Source organism: Pleurodeles waltl, chromosome 2_2, assembly GCF_031143425.1.
Source record: "Pleurodeles waltl isolate 20211129_DDA chromosome 2_2, aPleWal1.hap1.20221129, whole genome shotgun sequence".
NCBI classification, from domain to species: domain Eukaryota; kingdom Metazoa; phylum Chordata; class Amphibia; order Caudata; family Salamandridae; genus Pleurodeles; species Pleurodeles waltl.
In genome coordinates, this window is record NC_090439.1 from 230,957,100 (window position 1) to 230,978,405 (window position 21,306).

A 21,306-nucleotide genomic window follows, 5' to 3' on the forward strand; every position below is an offset into this window, starting at 1 on the left:
ATACTGCTGCTGCCACCATGGGGTCCTAACCCCAACCTCTGTCTTTCTTTTTCTAAATCAAAGGCTTGCCTATCTAAATCCAGCTGTTGCTTCTTGAGCTTCAGCCTGGATTCTTCCACTCTCAATCTATTGAGCTCCCTTTCTAACACTCTGTCATCAGGGTGGGTGGGTGGGGCATGCCTTGACACAGAAGTATGGTGAGAATGAACAGAGGGAGACCTGTCCCTAACAGATGGCACTCTAACATTCTGGCCTACAGAAGTAACACTCCTACTATGATGAGAAGTAACACTCTTACTGTGATGTGAATTCACATAAGTACCAGCTATGCTAGGTGGTCTGCTAATGGGCAGGTTGGGAAGGTTCCCTTCTAAATCTTTTGCTAGGGGTGCCCCAGGGTCAGATTGGGAGCCATCAGCTAATTTCTCAACAGAAGTGCCAACTAAGGTCTTATCTTGTTCAATGAGCATATTAACCAATAGTTCTCTAGAGGGATTCTTCCCTACCCCTAAACCTCTTTCAAAGCAGAGACTCCTTGCTCCTTTCCAGCTAAGGTGATCATAAGCAAGTTTGGACAGATCAACAGTTTGACCTGTGCCAGACATTATAGAAAGTGTTTAAGGGACAGAAAAGAAACAAAAAAGTTTTTAGAACTTTTTAAAGAACAGAAAAAAAAACGTTTTAAACTTTTTAAGAACTTTTTGAAAGTTTTAGAGGTACTTTTTAGCACTTAGCAAGAAGAGTAAGAGAAGAAAAGCAAAACTTTTTGGTTAGGTGTACATACACTGAATTTGTTTTGTATATTTTTCTCTTATGAAAAGTACAATATGACAAAGTGGTAAGTAGTTGCAAGTACTGATCCCACCGCTGCACAACCAATGTAGGAGGCTGGCCTGGCTTGTAGTGGGTACCAAGGGATACTTACACCTTGCACCAGGTCCAGGTATCCCTTATTAGTGTAGAGGGGTGTCTAGCAGCTTAGGCTGATAGAAAAGGTAGCTTAGCAAAGCAGCTTAGGCTGAACTAGGAGACGAGTGAAGCTCCTACAGTACCACTAGTGTCATATGCACAATATCATAAGAAAACACAATACACAGATATACTAAAAATAAAGGTACTTTATTTTTATGACAATATGCCAAAGTATCTCAGTGAGTACCCTCAGTATGAGGATAGCAAATATACACAAGATATATGTACACAATACCAAAATATGCAGTAATAGCAATAGAAAACAGTGCAAACAATGTATAGTCACAATAGAATGCAATGGTCGCACATAGGGATAGGGGCAACACAAACCATATACTCTAGAAGTGGAATGCGAACCACGAATGGACCCCAAACCTATGTGACCTTGTAGAGGGTCGCTGGGACTGTAAGAAAACAGTGAGGGTTAGAAAAATAGTCCACCCAAAGACCCTGAAAAGTGGGTGCAAAGTGCACCTAAGTTCCCCAAAGAGCACAGAAGTCGTGATAGGGGAATTCTGCAAGGAAGACCAACACCAGCAATGCAACAATGATGGATTTCCTGACGAGAGTACCTGTGGAACAAGGGGACCAAGTCCAAGAGTCACGATCAAGTCAGGAGTGGGCAGATGCCCAGGAAATGTCAGCTGTGGGTGCAAAGAAGCTGCCACTGGATGGTAGAAGCTGTGGATTCTGCAAGAACGACAAGGACTAGAAACTTCTCCTTTGGAGGATGGATGTCCCACGTTGTGAAGAGTCGTGCAGAGGTGTTTCAGTGCAGAAAGACCACAAACAAGCCTTGCTAGCTGCAAGGGTTGCGGTTAGGGTTTTTGGATGCCGCTGTGGCCCAGGAGGGACCAGGATGTCGCCAATTGCGTGAGGGGACAGAGGAGATACCCAGCAAGATAAGGAGCCCTCTTAAAAGCAAGCAGCACCCGCAGAAGTGCCAGAACAGGCTCTACGAAGTGGAGTGAACCAGAGCTCACCCGAAGTCACAAAAGAGGGTCACACGACGCCAGAGGACAACACAGGAGGTCGTGCACTGCAGGTTAGAGTGCCGGGGACCCAGGCTTGGCTGTGCACAAAGGAAATCCTGGAAGAGTGCACAGGAGCCAGAGTAGCTGCAAAACACGCGTTTCCCAGCAATGCAGTCTGGCGTGGGGAGGCAAGGACTTACCTCCACCAAACTTAGACTGAAGAGTCACTGGACTGTGGGAGTCACTTGGACAGAGTTGCTGAGTTCAAGGGACCTCGCTCGTCGTGCTGAGAGGAGACCCAGAGGACCGGTGATGCAGTTCTTTGGTGCCTGCGGTTGCAGGGGGAAGATTCCGTCGACCCACTGGAGATTTCTTTGGAGCTTCTAGTGCAGAGAGGAGGCAGACTACCCCCACCGCATGCACCACCAGGAAAACAGTCGAGAAGGCGGCAGGATCAGCGTTACAAGGTCGCAGTAGTCGTCTTTGCTACTTTGTTGCAGTTTTGCAGGCTTCCAGCGTGGTCAGCAGTCGATTCCTTGGCAGAAGGTGAAGAGAGAGATACAGAGGAACTCTGATGAGCTCTTGCATTCGTTATCTAAGGAATTCCCCAAAGCAGAGACCCTAAATAGCCAGAAAAGGAGGTTTGGCTACTTAGGAGAGAGGGTAGGCTAGCAACACCTGAAGGAGCCTATCAGAAGGAGTCTCTGACGTCACCTGCTGGCACTGGCCACTCAGAGCAGTCCAGTGTGCCAGCAGCACCTCTGTTTCCAAGATGGCAGAGGTCTGGAGCACACTGGAGGAGCTCTGGGCACCTCCCAGGGGAGGTGCAGGTCAGGGGAGTGGTCACTCCCCTTTCCTTTGTCCAGTTTCGCTCCAGAGCAGGGCTGAGGGATCCCTGAACCGGTGTAGACTGGCTTATGCAGAGATGGGCACCATCTGTGCCCATCAAAGCATTTCCAGAGGCTGGGGGAGGCTACTCCTTCCCAGCCCTGACACCTTTTTCCAAAGGGAGAGGGTGTAACACCCTCTCTCTGAGGAAGTCCTTTGTTCTGCCTTCCTGGGCCAGGCCTGGCTGGACCCCAGGAGGGCAGAAACCTGTCTGAGGGGTTGGCAGCAGCAGCAGCTGCAGTGAAACCCCGGGAAAGGTAGTTTGGCAGTACCCGGGTCTGAGCTAGAGACTCGGGGGATCATGGAATTGTCTCCCCAATGCCAGAATGGCATTGGGGTGACAATTCCATGATCCTAGACATGTTACATGGCCATGTTCCGAGTTACCATTGTGACGCTATACATATGTCATGACATATGTATAGTGCACGCGTGTAATGGTGTCCCCGCACTCACGAAGTCCGGGGAATTTGCCCTGAACAATGTGGGAGCACCTTGGCTAGTGCCAGGGTGCCCACACACTAAGTAACTTAGCACCCAACCTTTACCAGGTAAAGGTTAGACATATAGGTGACTTATAAGTTACTTAAGTGCAGTGGTAAATGGCTGTGAAATAACGTGTACGTTATTTCACTCAAGCTGCACTGGCAGGCCTGTGTAAGAATTGTCAGATCTCCCTATGGGTGGCACAAGAAATGCTGCAGCCCATAGGGGTCTCCTGGAACCCCAATACTCTGGGTACCTCAGTACTATATACTAGGGAATTATAAGGGTGTTCCAGTATGCCAATATAAATTGGTGAAATTGGTCACTAGCCTGTTAGTGACAATTTGGAAAGAAATGAGAGAGCATAACCACTGAGGTTCTGGATAGCAGAGCCTCAGTGAGACAGTTAGTCATAACACAGGTAACACATACAGGGCACACTTATGAGCACTGGGGCCCTGGCTGGCAGGGTCCCAGTGACACATACACTAAAACAACATATATACAGTGAAATATGGGGGTAACATGCCAGGCAAGATGGTACTTTCCTACAGTAAGGCCGTATCATTTGAGCTGAAGTACTCTGTCTCCAGATTGCGAATATTACTCTCTAGACATTAGAGCCTCCCGGGAATGACCTTCCGGATGACAACTTTAAAGGCCTCCCATAGCATGGAGGTCGACAGTACAGAGCCGTATTAAATGTGAAAAAATCCACTATCTCTTTGTGAATGTCTTCACGGAACACAGCGTCCCATAACACCTCATGGCAAGCGCTAAGTAAAGGCACAAGGAGCAGCTTAGTGAATCCGCATTTCAAGCTTGACCGAGGCATGATCTGTGAGGGTGGGGGGCAGGTGCGACATGTTCACTGTCCATGTCTGAATTTCCTGGAAGACCAGCGACTAATCAATTCTTGATCACTCATTGTTGTGTGCTGTAAGGAATGTACCCTCCCATGTGTCTGCATGTGTGTGCCTCCATATATCCTGCAGATGTTTATCCTGAATAAGCGTGGTAACGGTGGATGCTGTATTGGGCTACAGCCATCTGGAGACTATGGAGCAGTCTATTCAGTCATCTAGTGGCACAATAAATTCACCATCCCAGATTACATCTTTAGGTCCCAGTTCGGCAATCTACCACCAGACTTCAGTGAAAAAGTCAGAGTTGTCTCTATTCTGGCCATGTAATGCTGCTAGGAAAATAGGCGGTCTATATAGTGTGCCTGCGATGATCACATAATGAGCCTCTCTGTCTATGATGATGTGCGTTTGTTGCCATAGGAGCCCTTTGTGTAGAAGTATGACAACACCTCTGGTGTAATTAGAATATAATGACGCGTAGGACTCACCGCACAACCGGGCGCACAGCCCCAGAACAGCTGAACGCATGAGGTGTAATTCTTGCAGAAAACAAATGTCAACTTTATGTCTAGTGAGAAGTCTGTGGACCAGGCGGGCTTTCCTCTAGATGTTGAGTCCCTGATGTTCCTGGTGATACATGTCATTGAAGGTATGTCACTGTGGAGTGAGGAGGAGTGAGGGTGCTGCAAATGTGCAGTGTAGTGGGTGGCGCACAAACGTGCTGAAGTGAGGTGATGTACCGTGATGGAAGCATGCAAGGAGAAGGAAACATCTGCAAATAGCAAACATGAGAATCAAACCCATTCCACCCCAAACCATTCCAACCCGTGAACATAGTTGGGAAAACAAATCCTCCCCCATCCAACAATCCCAAAATCCGTTCAAAGTCATAAATGGGAATAATCCCTGGATGCAGAGGAGAACTAAACAACCTAGCTGTGTTCACTGCATGAGCTGCAAGAATTCTCCTTGGACAGTCTGGACCAACATAGTAATATCTGGATAGAAGGAAAGGTTGTTATTCGGGTGTTGAATCTTTTGGCACTCTCATGCAAGTTGCAAGACAGTACCCCTATAGTTAAACAATCATGCTATGATGGGTCAAGATGGCGCCCCTAGAGGGGTTCTTGCTTCCAGTGAACAATGAACCCACTCGACAATAAATACCGAGGACAGGGCCTCCCTGAAGAGGTCACAGAGCAAAGTTTCCAAGGAATCTGCCATCTTCTAGAGTACCAGCAAGCTGTGGTGAACAACAGTGGGTGGTCACAAGCATGACTGGAAAGCAACTGATAAAGGAGCAGTGTAAGGATGTTGCTCCAGGATCATTTCTGAGATTCATTTAGGTAATTATCACCTATTAGTAGTTTACCTCCATAAAATAGGACTTAACTTGCATAATTACCAGTCAATCCTCCCATGTATATATTGGCAGGTTTGAACTGATGATATGTGCCAGGGCAAAATTGTGGGGTGCAGATTTAATCTAAGTCTCTAATTACTGGATGTGGTAAACTCCTCTCACTCAAAGCTCCAACTCCTGCATAACAGGGGCTTGTGCAAGTATCAGAATTATGTGGCCCTCTTGTAATCAGGGATTTGGGTACAGACACTCATCCACACTTTTCATGCAAACATCTTAATTTATTCAAATTCCAGGGGTTATACAAAATTGTTGAGATGTTCCTTCTAGACAGCACAAAACATCTTTCACATCATGCATGAATGGCCACAGTATGCCTGGAATTTTCATTGTTAAGAGTGTGTTAAGCACGCGCGCGCACACACACACCTCCAGACAAGAAGTGACTCGGAAACAACATGGAGCTGATCTGACATGATGGAGTAACCAGCCGATATACAGCTATCATTAAATTTGAAAGTTGCTAGAAAAAGCATAACATTCTGCATTTGGATGCTGTGATAAGCACCAATGCCTCTCAAGCTGTCTTTTAGTACAGGTACACTGCGTGAATTTACACTGTGACAGGCAGGTCAAGTATCACATCAATGCAAACTATTTAAAAGAGCTCAAGGCATTCTTAAAATGTGTATCGTTTGAAAGAGGCTCATTAATATTGTGGAGGTGTAGACAATCAATACAAATCTCTGAATGGTACTTTATAGGGGTGGCCAATAACTTTCGCTCCTCCGCAGTGGAATTTTGGCCACTCTGTTATGCTTGTGATGACGCAGAAATGAAGGTTTTACATTTATTAGCGCATAAACGTAATGTGAAATAATCATGTGTGACTTTAACCGAACTAATAAAGATTGTACGGGGACAAAATGGGCCCTTAGAGTAGTTTGCCAACATTTATAAGCGTACTTTATATAACGTGATGTATTAGAAGTGCACTAATCCGACATAATCATAAACGTGTGCTACGATTTGCTTGTTTGAAATGTTTTAGCTTAGCATAACTTTAGTGGAGGCTTCGGCCTAGTTGCCTGGTCTCACGGTTTAGATGCTCGTATTTTTCCAATGTGCTAATAAACGTGTATTTTTGCTTGAAGCTGTACTTTTCCACTGAGATCGTTCACATGCTTATCTTAAGGTTTCGTGCCAGCCTGGCATTTTTCTCTTTGCTCCAAGGTCAATCTGCAGGTGCGGACAATGGAAGCTCTGAAAGTGAGTTAATTGGTATAAAATGTTGCAACTTGCGTACCCGTCTCCAAGGATAATGTATGCTTAAGTAAAAGCTTGAGAACTGTTGTTTTTGATTGGACAATTTGAAGCCAACCTATGAACCCTCCAATGGAAGACCCTACTGGATTTGAACTGTTGTCTATTTAAACCAGGTGCACGAGAAGGAAGTAGCTATTACCCGACATCGCACCCATAGCGCCATTTTGCAGCTATTATGGCCCACCTTGCTGCGACGCCATTTTGAAAGAGACTTTGATGCTTTCTCTAATCGAGAGAAAGAGACTTTAAATGATTCTTACCCTAGAGACTTTAACTTTGATTTGTCCCTTTGCATGAAGTAGTAGTTTACCGTGCCGCCGTGAGGCAATTGCCCCGTCCACCCTGCCCCTTTGCCCCGACCCATGCTGATCGAGAAACGGTACCTGTGAGACGAAGACTTCCTTGAATGCTGATTGTAATTGGTAAATATGAAAGGAAATTGTACAATTGCATTGTGGTTCTTTTAGGTAACCAACTGCTGATTTTTGGTAAGAGCCCTAGTTAGGAGTTTTTCTAAATTAATGTTGCTAAATTGTTTTTGCATGAAGTCCCACATGCCGATGCTAATTTGAGGTTAGATGAGGATTCCTTTTGTTGCACGATGCGATTTGAGACCTTGTTATGCTGACTAAATGTATGCAATTAGCTCATTACAGATTATAGTTTTAGTGATTTGCATTGCTATCATCGAATGCCTTGTTATTCAAATGCTGCATAGATTGCACCTGTTTCGTCGTTATGGACAGCTATTAATGTTCATTTACGTTTATCATTTGGTGTTGAGACACATCTATATTGTGCTAGCTTTGTTAATATAGGGAAATAAATTCATTAACTTTGAATAAACTGGTGTGGTTATTCATGACCGAAAGGTCATGGTTCGCCGAAATGTATTCTGGATTAATTGTTAAGTGTTATGTTGATCAGGGCATTGCTTATGTTCGTTATTGATTATTGATTTGATTAAATTGATTGATCTCGGGTGAAGAGAGTCCCACTTAGCCAAAAGATTCATCGGCCTAAAGAGCGTCCAAGTACAGGTAAATTATTAGTACGGAACGCTCTATCAGTAGATGGTAGCAGAGGACGGTTTAGACTTTTGGGACCCCATTCGAGAGGTACATGGTGTCGAATTAACGGTTTCGACTTTTGAGATCCCACTCGAGAAGTTGAATTAGATTTTTCTTGGGTAAAACAGATTGAGAAAATGATGATGGGCTAGGTCCACCGCGACTTTCCCGGGATCTCGAAGCTTGCGAATGAAGAGAATGGAGGTGTGGAATCAGCCTTGGCGGTACTAGTGAGGGTATGAGTGAAGTTAGGATTTTGCGCTTGCACAGCTTATTGCCGCAGATTGTGTGAAAAGGTTGCGAGGATTTTAGAGAATAGCAGAGGTGCGACTCCGAGTGTAGAAGTAGGGAAGTCGTCGAACTTCATAGAAATAGCGGAGGTGCGACTCCGAGTGTGAGAGTAGGGAAGTCGTCGAACTTCATGTGCATGTGGCGCTTCGTGCATAAAAAGGTCCACGTGGTTGTTGTTGTTGAGACGGGCCCTGCGAGGTCAAGAGACTCCGGAGTATGTTGAAAAGTGTATGAGACACTTGTTTTATGTTGTGGTCTGGTCGGTTTAGTAGGTTGATCGGGCGTGGTCAACGAGTCGGTACGTGCGTTAAGGGAGTGAAAGAAAACTTCGACTTCGGGCTTTGACAAAATTCTAAAGTGCACTAGAATAGATCACTGACAAGTTGAGAGCAGTCTGCGGGTCAGACTTGCTTGCGAACGTGGGGACCGAGAAAGATGGAATAACTGCCGAGGCTAGTGAAAAATCCCTAAGGTCCTGAAGCGATTGTGTTACCCTTCCTGTAGTAAACCGACCGATCTGTTTTATTATAATTTTTTTGGTAGCTCGCGATACATGCCAGAAGTTGTTACGAGAGGAGCTGAGTGAAGGAGGACAAGCCGCGAGGCTTTGTCAGCCGCAGTGAGTGTGAGTGTGACGTCACTAGGAGCCGCGCTGGGATAGGTTGGTAGCAGAGAAGGGTCGCGCACGGATTGGACGCAGTCTGTGGGGCTCGATTGGAAGGGGAAAGGCAAGCGAAGAGTATTCCGGGAATTAAAGTCACCTATTGATTACAAACTTTGTGAAATAAAAGACGAGAAAATGAAATTTTTTAAAGCATTAAAGAGTGCAATGAAGGGGGAGTCTTACATTAAAGCGAGCGTAGGAGAGGAAACGCCACCCGAAGGCACACCAGCTTACATTGTAATGGAGGAAAAGGGGGTAGCTTCGTGCCTTTGGCTAAAGCAATGGCACAAGCTGACAGAGAAACATGGGAGCGTAGCGTTCCCGATCCATGGGACATTCAATATAAGGATCCTAGAGAATTTGAGATTCGCGATGTACGACATGAAGGTACCTCCAAGGCCAGCACAGTTTGAGGCTCTAGCAATTTGGGAACTGATGGCTAGACAGCAACAGCAAAATAAGTTCGAGACCAGGATAAGAAAGGTAGAAAAGACACTAGCGGACGCTAGGTGGGATAATGCACAGAAGGTGTGGAGGTCAGATGTATTGCAGGGGATAAAATTGTTTCCCGCAATTACTAAGGAAGAAGAGGAGACAGGTAAGAAAGCTACCTGTAAGACAAACAGGAGGTGTTCCAAGGATAGAGAGGACTAGGAAAAGTTGAGAAGAGAAGAGGAGTTAGAGGATGAGGAGTTAATCATGCAATTGCTGAATGACCGTCCACCACCTTATGCAGAGAGTGGACAAGGTCCAAGTACCAGTTCTGCCCCTCCGGCACCGGTACAGAACAGTGAAATACAGAGTTCAGGAGCATCATCGGGATCCAAGGACTCGAGTTTACTGTTCACCCCGCAGATACCGCAGGTTAGGAGAATATATCCAGATGTGCCCATGTTGAAACCAGCAGAAAATTATCAGCCGCAGGTCCCAAGGTACTACAGCAGTGACAATGGTACGGGAATGATTCTAGATCCAAACGTGTTGGGAGTACAGAATGGTCACAACCCAACATTGGCACAAGCTGAATCAACTCAGTTTTTGATGCCTCAAAAGCAGATGCAGGGGGGAACTGCACATGCTCAGATGACGGGGAGTCAGATGGGCATGCCGGCAATGATGACCCATAGTGTGGGAATGAACATGTCTCAGAACATGGGGAATGGACAGAACGCGGATGCGATATCCCTACCCATTACTGTAGGTCCACCGGTACCTTTGTACAGTCAGCCTAACTTGGGTATGAGCGGCCAGGGATCAATGCTGCAGAATGGGACAGAAAGGAGGTGTATAGAAAACACTCCAGGGATAACTCCGATAGCGGCTCAGCCAACTGGATCTGGGTCCTTGATGGAGTTTAGTCCCATATGTGCTCAGTCAACACTGGTGAGGTCAAGTCCCCCACTGGTGATACCGCTGTCATCGAATACTGAAAAGTTGCCGCAACCATCAATGGCAGTCGATGTGAATGCTACACTGATGGGGTTGAATGCGCAACAGCTGACACAGTGGTTCAACAGTCTGAATTCCACACAAAGCTCAGCCAGTGGGAAGGGAGAAGACTATCTGAATAGGGTCAGGTTGAACATGGAAGCACAAGAATTGGTGGAAGGGACTATGGGTGTGAATAGGCTAGAGTCCTACTCGGAAGAAGAGCTGAGGTATCTATGTCCCAGGATTACGAGAGAAGTGAACAAGGTACATAGAAGCTTGCAAGAAATAGCTGACAAAAACGGGGTTGATATAGACAAGACGAAACACTTGAGCAGGAGCTACAGGTTGCATTTCGGGACCACGGATTTTGAACACATGAGGTCAGCAGGCATGAAGGCGCACCTTAGAGAATTGCTGCAGAGTGCACAAGTGTGGAGGTGCTTAGACAAATGGGAAAGCAGATGGGTAAAGAGAAAGGAAAAGAGGAAAGACAGTGTTCCAGAGCTCAACGAGAAAAGACCACAGAGTAGTGATGCAGTAACCATGTTACCAATGAGGGAGACAGCAGGGGGAAAATTAATACATGTACCATGGCACAGAAGCGACATTCAGTCTTTTACGGATGATTTTCCCAAACTGAGAGAGAAACCGATTGAATGGTATCAACAGACGGATAGGTTTGTGAAGCTTGCAAAATGTCTTTGGGAAGATCTGAACACCCTCTTTGAGATTGTGGTTCCGGCAGATTTGTGGGAGGATTGCAAAAGAGCTGTAGGTTGGCCGACAAGTGAACCAGAGAGAGACAGGGATACGGGTGCACCATCACCTATGGTGATGAGCTTGTACTATAAGGTGATTGAGCATTTGAAGACGAAGGTTGCCGCGAAAAATGTGGATTGGCAGAAGATCGATCGAACTGCCCAAGAGGCTAAAGAGTCGATTCATAGCTACTATGAGAGGTTGTTGAAGGCGTTCAAGAACTACAGTGGCACGGAAACAATAGAGGCGAAGGACATGCTTCATTTTGTATTTAGATTTGTGGAAGGGCTGAGACCAGAAATAAGTCAGATGATAAAGTCGCATTTGATTTGTTGGCAGTCGAAACCTATTGATGAGGTGTTGAATTATGCGAAATACTGTAGCGACGAAATTGAAGTGAAACAGAAAAAGTTGAAAGAGAAAGTGATGATGATGCAACTTAAAGCAGCTCAGACAGGTCTTCAAGGGTTGCAAGGGTTGCAAGGGTTCCAACAGCAGGTACCGCAACCGCAGCCGCAGTTGCAGGGAAATATGGTGTTTCAGCCACAGGCGAGAGGCAGAGGCAGAGGAGGTTTTGGGAGTAATGGTCCGGATTTGAACACTGTTGTGATTCCGAATGGTGTGCAGGCAATGAAAAAGGTGATGCCGTGTCACGTGTTCGGAATCGTCGGACATTGGAAACGCGAGTGCCCGATGGTGGTGCAGGAAGGTGCAGGTGTTGGTCAGCAAAACAATGATGTCAATGCATTTCAGACAATGAGGGGACCGAAAATGAGAGGTCCAAACCCAAATTTTCAGACCATAAATCAGTTGCAGGGATTACAACCTATGCAGCCGCAGCAGATGCAGATGCCTCGTATGCAGATGACGCAAATGCAGCCGATGCAACAGCAGTTTCCCATGGTACCTAATCAGCAAATGCAAATACCTTTGGCACCAATGAGTCAACAGCAAGTGATGGTTCCTCCACAGGTCTCGGGTCAGGTAATGAATACAAATGGCACCGTACAACAGTTCCCATTACACAGTGAGAGTGGAATAAACAATGTATGGGAGAGTGAAAGTTCAGGGGAGGAAGGAGATTGTATGCTTGCAGCATCCTTGGAAGTTGATCAAAAGGGTCCGTACGTGGAGGGAAGAGTAATGGGTCATCGTGTCTCATTCTTGGTTGACACAGGAGCCACACGTTCAACTGTTAAGAGCATTGAAGTACCAAATTTGCCACTCTCAGGGAGAACAGTTCAAGTGGTGGGAGTAGCAAACAGGCACCTGACAAACCCAATTACAGATCCGGTACCAGTCAGCATTGGTAACTATCAAGGGTTACATAAATTTGTGGTATGTGACTCAAGCCCGATAGCACTGTTAGGGAGAGACCTATTGTGCAAATTGGGATGTTCGATTATGTGCTCGAACGAGGGAATTAAAATTCAGACGAGCAGTGATGGGGAAGAAGAGGACAGTGTAGAGGGGGATGAGATGGAAACTGTTGATGAAGAGTATCCTCTGATTTGTCTTTTTCCGATGATAACTGAAGAAGATATTCCAGCTGAATTACGGGAAACAGTCGGAAAGGAAGTGTGGGATATGACAGGGAAAGAGGTGGGATTGATGAAAGGAGTGGAACCAGTGAAAGTGACTGTAAAGCCCAATGCAACCTTTCCCCAGACCCCACAATACCACATGGCACAAGACACCCTCATGAAAGTTGCCCAACTCATTGACGAATTTGTAAAGCAGGGAGTACTGAAAGAAGTGTTAAGCAGTCCATGTAATTCACCAATAATGGGACTAATAAAGCCGAGTGGAAAGGTCCGAATTGTGCAGGACTTGAGGAAAATAAATGACATCATAGTCAAATGTTGCCCTGTCGTACCAAATCCAGTTGTGATAATGTTTCAAGTTCCTTGCGATGCCGAGTGGTTCTCAGTCATCGACTTGTCACAAGCATTCTTCTCGGTGCCTCTTCATGAGGACAGCCAATTTCTCTTTTGTTTCAAATTCTTAGACAGAGTTTACAGTTGGTGTCGAATTCCTCAAGGGTTTTCTGAGTCACTGTCAATTTTCAATCAGATTCTAAAGAAAGACTTGGAAGCATTAGAATTGCCATTTGAGTCAACCCTAGTACAGTACATCGATGACTTACTGATTGCATCTATGACAGAAAGTGGCTGCACAGCCGACACCATTGCTCTGTTGAACCATTTGGGAAGGAATGGACACAAGGTGTCTCCTTCCAAGTTGCAGTTCTGTCAGAAGAAAGTGAAATATTTGGGTCACCTGATAGAGAAAGGGTCACGGAGAATAATGAAAGAAAGAATAACAAGTGTACTTCAAATGAGTCCACCAAAGACAAGGAGGGAGGTGAGGAAGTTTTTGGGAATGGTAAGCTACTGTCGTCAGTGGATTCCCAACTTCTCAACTCTAGCAAAGCCTTTACTGAAACTGACCCAGAAGGATGCCTTGGATCAAATTGAGCTGAAAGGAGATGAGATGGATGCTTTTATTGAATTGAAAGAATGCATGTGCAGGGCTCCAGCTTTAGGTATGCCTGATTACACAAAGCCTTTCACATTGTTTTGTCATGAACGTGATGCATGTTCTTTGTCTGTCTTGACTCAAGCCCATGGTGGCGTAAACAGACCAGTAGTGTATTTTTCAGCTACTTTGGATCCGGTCGCAGCAGCACTTCCAGGGTGTTTGCGCGCCGTAGCAGCAGTTGGTATCAGCCTCACTCAGAGTGAAGGAATAGTGATGGGACACCCAGTAACAGTCATGGTCCCTTACTCAGTTGAGATACTTTTGACCCGCTCCCGAACGCAACACATGACTGGAGCAAGACTCACAAGGTATGAAACGGTAATTCTGGGCTCACCGAACGTGTAGCTGAAAAGGTGCACTACGTTGAATCCAGCAACCTTGCTTCCCGGTGAAAATGCTGAAGTTGAGAACGCTGAAGACGTCGAGCATGACTGCCTTCAGGTGACTGAATTTTGCACAAAACCTCGACCTGACATTAAGGATACTAAGCTTGATGAAAATGACCAAATTGTTTTCGTTGATGGTTCATGTCTAAGAGATGGGATGGGAATTTTGAAAGCAGGATATGCTGTATGTACTGTAACAGGTGTCTTGGAAGCGTCCTGGCTTCAAGGAGTCTATTCTGCACAAGTAGCAGAACTTGTAGCCCTTACAAGAGCATGTCAACTGTCTGCATTGATGAAAGTCACCATTTACACTGATAGTCAGTACGGGTTTGGAATTGTGCACGACTTTGGACAACTATGGTCACAGAGAGGTTTCCTGACTTCTTCAGGATCCCCAGTGAAAAACGGGGAGAGAATAAGGGAATTGTTACACGCCATTCAAATGCCAGCCGAAGTTGCAGTGGTAAAGTGTAGTGCTCATACAAAAGGACAGGACTATGTTTCTCTGGGAAATGCATATGCGGATCAAGTCGCAAGATTTTGTGCCTTGAACTGTATATTACTCAGGGATGAATGGAATTCGATAAGTGAACCAGAACTCGAACCAGCTGAAGCATTTGCCTTGAAGGTCGTAGATACAATAGATGAACTAAAAGCATTACAGAATAACGTCAGGGAGGATGAAAGAGATTCCTGGATTAAATCACAATGTATAAAGAGACCAGATGAGTTATGGGTTTCAAATGAGGGAAAATTTGTTTTGCCAAATAGTCTCTTATCGCAGCTTGCGCGGTTCTATCATGGGCAGGCTCACCTAGGGAGAGATGCCATGATAAGATTGTTCAAAACTGATTGGTTTAACCCCAGATTTCATCAAGCTGCAGAAGCAGTTTGCCATCGATGTGTCACTTGCCAGCAGATGAACCCGGGGAAGGGAACGGTTGTGAACGCGAGCCACATTGGTAAGGCGAGTGGCCCGTTTAGTAGAATGCAGATAGACTTCATTGAGATGCCTGTGCATGGAGGTCTGAAGTATGTGTTGGTGATTGTGTGCATTTTTAGTCACTGGATTGAAGCATACCCTACACGTAGAAATGACAGCCTTACAGTTGCAAAACTATTGTTGAGGGAGTTGATACCACGTTTCGGATTCCCGATCTCTTTAGAATCAGATAGGGGAAGTCACTTCAATAACGAGGTGATAAAGTTACTTTGCGAAGCGCTGAACATTGAGCAAAAACTGCATTGTAGCTATCGCCCTGAAGCCTCAGGACTGGTGGAGCAAATGAATGGTACACTGAAATCGAGAATGGCGAAAATATGTGCATCAACAAATTTGAAATGGCCTGACTGTGGGAAAGTACCATCTTGCCTGGCATGTTACCCCCATTTTTCACTGTATATATGTTGTTTTAGTTGTATGTGTCACTGGGACCCTGGTAACCCAGGGCCCCAGTGCTCATAAGTGTGCCTGAATGTGTTACCTCTGTAGTGACTAACTGTCTCACTGAGGCTCTGCTAATCAGAACCTCAGTGGTTATGCTCTCTCATTTCTTTCCAAATTGTCACTAACAGGCTAGTGACCATTTTTACCAATTTACATTGGCTTACTGGAACACTCTTATAATTCCCTAGTATATGGTACTGAGGTACCCAGGGTATTGGGGTTCCAGGAGATCCCTATGGGCTGCAGCATTTCTTTTGCCACCCATAGGGAGCTCTGACAATTCTTACACAGGCCTGCCACTGCAGCCTGAGTGAAATAACGTCCACGTTATTTCACAGCCATTTTACACTGCACTTAAGTAACTTATAAGTCACCTATATGTCTAACCTTTACCTGGTAAAGGTTAGGTGCAAAGTTACTTAGTGTGAGGGCACCCTGGCACTAGCCAAGGTGCCCCCACATTGTTCAGAGCCAATTCCCTGAACTTTGTGAGTGCGGGGACACCATTACACGCGTGCACTACATATAGGTCACTACCTATATGTAGCTTCACAATGGTAACTCCGAATATGGCCATATAACATGTCTATGATCATGGAATTGCCCCCTCTATGCCATCCTGGCATAGTTGGCACAATCCCATGATCCCAGTGGTCTGTAGCACAGACCCTGGTACTGCCAAACTGCCCTTCCTGGGGTTTCACTGCAGCTGCTGCTGCTGCCAACCCCTCAGACAGGCATCTGCCCTCCTGGGGTCCAGCCAGGCCTGGCCCAGGATGGCAGAACAAAGAACTTCCTCTGAGAGAGGGTGTGACACCCTCTCCCTTTGGAAAATGGTGTGAAGGCAGGGGAGGAGTAGCCTCCCCCAGCCTCTGGAAATGCTTTCTTGGGCACAGATGTGCCCAATTCTGCATAAGCCAGTCTACACCGGTTCAGGGACCCCTTAGCCCCTGCTCTGGCGCGAAACTGGACAAAGGAAAGGGGAGTGACCACTCCCCTGACCTGCACCTCCCCTGGGAGGTGTCCAGAGCTCCTCCAGTGTGCTCCAGACCTCTGCCATCTTGGAAACAGAGGTGCTGCTGGCACACTGGACTGCTCTGAGTGGCCAGTGCCACCAGGTGATGTCAGAGACTCCTGCTGATAGGCTCCTTCAGGTGTTAGTAGCCTATCCTCTCTCCTAGGTAGCCAAACCCTCTTTTCTGGCTATTTAGGGTCTCTGTCTCTGGGGAAACTTTAGATAACGAATGCAAGAGCTCATCCGAGTTCCTCTGCATCTCTCTCTTCACCTTCTGATAAGGAAACGACCGCTGACCGCGCTGGAAGCCTGCAAACCTGCAACATAGTAGCAAAGACGACTACTGCAACTCTGTAACGCTGATCCTGCCGCCTTCTCAACTGTTTTCCTGCTTGTGCATGCTGTGGGGGTAGCCTGCCTCCTCTCTGCACCAGAAGCTCCGAAGAAATCTCCCGTGGGTCGACGGAATCTTCCCCCTGCAACCGCAGGCACCAAAAAGCTGCATTACCGGTCGCTTGGGTCTCCTCTCAGCACGACGAGCGAGGTCCCTCAAATCCAGCGATGCTGTCCAAGTGACCCCCACAGTCCAGTGACTCTTCAGCCCAAGTTTGGTGGAGGTAAGTCCTTGCCTCACCTCGCTGGGCTGCATTGCTGGGAACCGCGACTTTGCAGCTACTCCGGCCCCTGTGCACTTCCGGCAAAAATCCTTTGTGCACAGCCAAGCCTGGGTCCACGGCACTCTAACCTACATTGCACAACTTTCTAAGTTGGTCTCCGGCGACGTGGGACTCCTTTGTGCAACTTCGGCGAGCACCGTTTCATGCATCCTTGTAGTGCCTGTTTCTGGCACTTCTCTGGGTGCTACCTGCTTCAGTGAGGGCTCTTTGTCTTGGTCGACGTCCCCTCTCTCTTCAGGTCCAATTTGCGACCTCCTGGTCCCTCCTGGGCCCCAGCAGTGTCCAAAAATGCCAAACGCACGATTTGCACCTTGCAAGGCTTGTTGGCGTCCTTCCGGCGGGAAGACACTTCTGCACGACTCTCCAAGGCGAGAGGGATCCGTCCACCAAAGGGGAAGTCTCTAGCCCTTTTCGTTCCTGCAGAAACCTCAGCTTCTTCTGTCCAGTAGAAGCTTCTTTGCACCCACAGCTGGCATTTCCTGGGCATCTGCCCATCTCCGACTTGCTTGTGACTTTTGGACTTGGTCCCCTTGTTCCACAGGTACCCTAGATTGGAAATCCACAGTTGTTGCATTGCTGGTTTGTGTCTTTCCTGCATTATTCCTCTAACACGACTCTTTTGTCCTTAGGGGAACTTTAGTGCACTTTGCACTCAATTTTCAGGGTCTTGGGGAGGGTTATTTTTCTAACTCTCACTATTTTCTAATAGTCCCAGCGACCCTCTACAAGGTCACATAGGTTTGGGGTCCATTCGTGGTTCGCATTCCACTTTTGGAGTATATGGTTTGTGTTGCCCCTATCCCTATGTTTCCCCATTGCATCCTATTGTAACTATACATTGTTTGCACTGTTTTCTAAGACTATACTGCATATTTTTGCTATTGTGTATATATATCTTGTGTATATTTCCTATCCTCTCACTGAGGGTACACTCTAAGATACTTTGGCATATTGTCATAAAAATAAAGTACCTTTATTTTTAGTATAACTGTGTATTGTGTTTTCTTATGATATTGTGCATATGACACTAAGTGGTACTGTAGTAGCTTCACACGTCTCCTAGATCAGCCTAAGCTGCTCTGCTAAGCTACCATTATCTATCAGCCTAAGCTGCTAGACACCCTATACACTAATAAGGGATAACTGGGCCTGGTGCAAGGTGCAAGTACCCCTTGGTACTCACTACAAGCCAGTCCAGCCTCCTACACTGACGCATTGCCCTTGGTGTTAATGTCAATGAGAAACACCCCTGACAGAAAGACTGGGTTGTCTCCGCATGAAATTCTCATGGGCAGGGCTATGAGACTTCCTGCAGTTCCCGCAAACGCGCTTTTGAATATTACAGATGATATGGTGTTAGACTACTGCAAGGGTCTGGCTGACGTGGTTCGCTCTTTCTCTCACCAGGTGGAAGCGACCACCTTGCCACCGATCCAAGGTCCAGGACACACACTGAAAGCAGGTGACTGGGTCGTGGTAAAGAAGCACGTGAGGAAGTCGTGTCTGGAACCCCGTTGGAAAGGCCCTTTCCAAGTGATCCTGACGACAACTACCGCTGTGAAGTGCGCGGGAGTCCCCAACTGGATTCACGCCAGTCACACAAAGAAAGTGTTGTGTCCCACAGATGAGGAAGTTGAAGCGCTGAAACTGCCAGTGCCTGATAAAACAGTGCTGAGTGCTGAGACAGAGCAAAACCGAACTGAAAGCGAACAGGCAGGAACAGAAGAGAGAGAAATATTCTCTGAGGACGAAGCAACCGACTCACTTGGGGAAGACCAAGGAGAAACCTCAGACAGCGACGAAGCAGCTGAAGGTGACAAAGAACCTGAAGCAGCTGAGGGTAGCAAAGAGCCTGAAGCAGCTGAAGGTGACAAAGAACCTGAAGCAGCTGAAAGTGATAAAGAGCCTGACGAAAGTAACGGTGACGAAGGGCTCGAAAGAGGTGAAAAAGCAGGAGAGCCTGATCAGAGGAGGGCTTTCCCAGAAGCAGACGATACAGAAAAAGAAAAAGAGAACATGATTGATTCCCCAGAAGGAGGGGACAAGGCAGAACAGAACGAAACAGTTCAAGCTTCCACAGAAAAGATCGCAGGTCCATCAAGTGGACACGGTGCAAAGAGGAGACTAAGTATATCGCCAATAAAACTAAGAACTAGAGAAAATTTGAACGACGGAGAAAGGCCAAAAGTGAAAGAGAAAAGAAAGGAAGTGTCTGTCATGGTACCATCCTCAAGTGAAGGAAAAGACTTGGCCAAAGAGGAAAGCACCAGTGAGGCAGAATCGAAAAGAGAAGCAAAATTGAAAAGGAAAAGGATACCGAACAGGAGATATTCCGGTCCAGAATGGGCCTATGCAGTCAATGACGATTGGACTCACGAATTTGTATCTCTTAGCCTCGAGAACGAAGAAGAAGAGATACCAATAGAAAAGAAAAGTTTTATGGACACTGTTGATTGAAAGGGTGATAAATTACATTGCTTGCTACAATCTAACGTGATACAACCAGCTGAGACATTGCAAAACCGGATGAGACACTTGCTGAACTGATAAAGACTGAGTTATTGCCGAATTGAGACTGAGTTATTGCCGAATTGAGACAAATGCTGCTAACCGAGAAGTGACTGGCCTCTTGAAGAAAACTGTGTGAACATTGCGCTCGTTCAGCTTTGTAACTGAATTGCTAAATAGTTTCTTTATAGGTGCTTCTAGCTCTCTGATTCTATACAGATCATGGCTACACAAAACAGTAGAGTGAAATATTGTAAATATGTGTGTATAGGCTTGATAATTGCATGTGTACTAATAATAATGGCAATTGTGCTTGCAATGCATGGAAAGGGTGAGAATGAGAAAATTGATGCTTCTACTTTTGCTCCAGTTACTGTCACTGAACTAACCGCATTGAAAAGACTAGAATTAGATGAGAGACACTTGCATGATAAGAAGGAACTTTCGTATAACGTTTTCTATCGCTTGCTAACAGAATATGTTGAGACTATGGATGCGAAAGATTGTTATGTGTGTACACAGATACCGACATCAGTAAAGGAAGGGGTGACTTATCACCACAAGCCTCTTACATACAGGATTACATGTAGTATAGTAACTTCTAGATTTTATGGTCAAACCAACATACAGTATTTTTACTCAAATTATGATGTTACCATTGCATATGTTCCTATAATAGCGCAGCTAAGCCAGATTGCTAAAGATTGGGATGCTAAAATAATGAGGGAATTTTTCGAGCCAATGCAACCTTTTGAAACGGCTCACTCTCATAGGGAAAACCTTACCTGCTCGCTCTCTGCAGTAGAAATAAGCTTTTTAGATCGCACAGATGATAGAAGGGCACAAATGAATGCGAAATTAGAAAAGGAGCTAAGTAAGAGGACTTCAGTAGATCATTATGATTTTGCCGCAATAAAAACACAAGGGAGAATAGCTTTAGATGCTTGGCATGTAGGGAAATTTTGTATATATCGAGGTGAATCTTATTATGACAACATTTTCGTAGGAGCAATTGCGTGTAAACATACGTTTATCTTTAAGGCCAAATGGACATTCATGATGAACGGACTTGACCCTGTCATACCAGGTGTATATTACATTTGTGGGTATAATGCCTATTATCGTCTTCCAAAGGGATGGTGGGGGAGATGTTATTTGGGTATAGTGTTCCCAAAGGTTTATCAACTGGATGACCTATCGATGATTTCAAAGACATCTGGATCCCATCGTATCCAGAAAAGAGAGACCGCAGCTGTTGTGGTAGGAGATATATTTGGAGCCATGATTCCTTCATTGGGAGTTGTGCTGAATTCCATCAAAATAAGAAAGTTGTCTACTATAGTGGATAACATGTTGACAAAGTTTTCAGGTGCTATAATCCTGATAGATGCTGAACTTGCAGCGGAAAGAGCTATGACTCTTCAAAATAGGCTTGCTTTAGACATTCTTTTAGCAAAGGATGGCGGCGTTTGCAAAATGCTTGGTGCGCGCCACTGTTGCACGTATATTCCCGACAACAGTGTGAAAATTAAAACTATGCTTGCTAATCTAACAAAAGAGAGTGCAGACTTGAAGGAATTGAAAGAACCAGGAGTGTGGGAGAAGGTTGGAAAAGGACTTGCTTCAGTGGGAAATTGGATTG